At 43.4% G+C, this 1905-nt stretch overlaps 1 protein-coding gene across 2 annotated transcripts in view; it reads right to left on the bottom strand.

Annotated features, from left to right (window-relative positions):
• Sufu (SUFU negative regulator of hedgehog signaling) overlaps positions 1 to 1905 on the bottom strand; it is a 163814-nt gene that overhangs the window by 128043 nt on the left and 33866 nt on the right. The gene's annotated exons all lie outside the window — the stretch shown is intronic.

Raw genomic sequence — 1905 nt, 5'->3', positions numbered from 1 at the left:
TCTCTCTCTCTCTCTCTCTCTCTCTCTCTCTCTCTCCCTCTCTCTCTCTCTCTCTCTCTCTCTCTCAAATAAATAATAAATAAATAAAAAAAAAAAATTAAAAAAAATTAAAAAAAATAAAAAAAAAAGCAAAACAAAACGAAAAAAACAAAAAAATCTTTTCATTGTAAAATACTTTTTCTCTTTTAAAAATGAGTAATCTGTAGTGATTCTTTCTGAGTCCTTGTGACTATCCCGTTTTTGATTATCTAATCAAACTCCTTTTTCACCCAGCAGTTTTAGCAGCCATTGATACTCTTTGCCTGAATCAATATCACCATTAGTAGCTACAAAATGATCACCAGTGAGTTCTACGATGTGGGTGAAATAAATCCTTGCAAATCAAATCCTCCTTCCCACCTCCTTGGATTTTATACAGAACTACGTCACAACTATTCTCAGAAGTTCATCTGCTTGACTATAACGTGACACGTGCTTTGTCTTTTGCTTCTCTCTACCTCCCTGAGCAGGTACCCACGGCACGCACTGGCTGCAGCAGTAGGCAGGGCACTCACTTGTGCACGTACACAGAAGGTTCCCTGGCTTCAGAGCCCCACTTCCCACAGCAATCTAATTCCACATCATGAAAACTCTGTTTTCCCACAAACAGTTCCACACCAGAGTCAGCTCCAGAATAACAAGCACAGTAGGACGCAGAGGCCTCAGGTGGTAGACCTCTGCACAATTTAAAAGGCCTGCACACGCACTGGGCCAGGACCAGATACAGACAGGACCCATCTTTTCAGATCTACAAATGACCTTTTTTTCCAATTCAGGGTTCAACCTAGGGTCATACAGTATGTTTAAACTGTCAGGGTCCCTTTAATACAGTGCACGGTGATTTCCTCAGGCAGCCCGTTTCCCTGCCCCACGAAAGTTACTTCTTTCTAGATGACAGTCCTCTAGAGCCTAAACACCAGGCAGACCAACCACATCAGAATCTCCCTCAGAAGCTGGTTAAGGAACATGCCCCCGCCAGCTTCTAAAGTCTGACTATCAGAGCTCTGCAGGGCACTGTGAATCTGCTTAAAAAAGACCTACTCCAACCTCCGAGAGACCACAGCATCTCCTAAGATACACCCTGCTACATGGCAGTTATAGATCTGTCTCCTTACATGATAGTGCCCTGCTAAGAACCTACTCCCAGAGGTCTTGGATGAGGATGAAAGGGTTCAATATAGACAAGTCTATTACATCTAAAAAATATAACCTATTTAAGGCTTTTAGAAAACCACTGTATCTACAGAAACCACCAGATTCATGATTTTTCAAATTCAGATTCTACCTAAAATATCTAGAGTCTGAGTCCAAGGTCCCCATGGGGTCCACAATGTGTGTTTGCAACAAGGTCTGCAGAAGCTTCAGGTGCAAGAGTGCAAGAGTTCCAAGGAGCGTACCCTGAGGGTACTGGCTTGAGATCCTGATTCGCATGTAGCTATGATAGTTAGAGAGCAAAACAGCCAGGAGAGAGAATTGCAGCCTTTATTTGAAGGCTACCTGGAAGGTGCTCTAAGCAATTCATTAACCACACAGAAACATTCAGATGATATGAAGCTTCAGGGAAATGTACTAAATTCACTCAGCCTCCAGTCACACTGGAGGATACAGGCAGACCGAGTCCAGACAGTGAGACCAAGGTTCTTGGTGCAAAGCCCATTTCAGGCCCATCAGTAGTCTCCAGCAGATAGCCTAAAGCAAAGGATGATGGCCTAGAGGGGAAGTGAATCATCTGAATCAAATACCACTTTTTTTTTTTTTTTTTAACTGTATCTCACTAGGTAGCCCAGGCTAGCCTTGAACTCAGAGTACTCTTCCTGCCTCAGCCTCCCAAGTGTGGAACTACAGGCAGGCGCTTATGCCACTGAG

The sequence above is a fragment of the Octodon degus genome, unplaced genomic scaffold (genome assembly GCF_000260255.1).
Source record: "Octodon degus isolate 3935 unplaced genomic scaffold, OctDeg1.0 scaffold00042, whole genome shotgun sequence".
NCBI classification, from domain to species: domain Eukaryota; kingdom Metazoa; phylum Chordata; class Mammalia; order Rodentia; family Octodontidae; genus Octodon; species Octodon degus.
The sequence above is the reverse complement of the archived record's forward strand: the minus strand, read 5'-3'. Positions and strand labels throughout refer to the sequence as shown.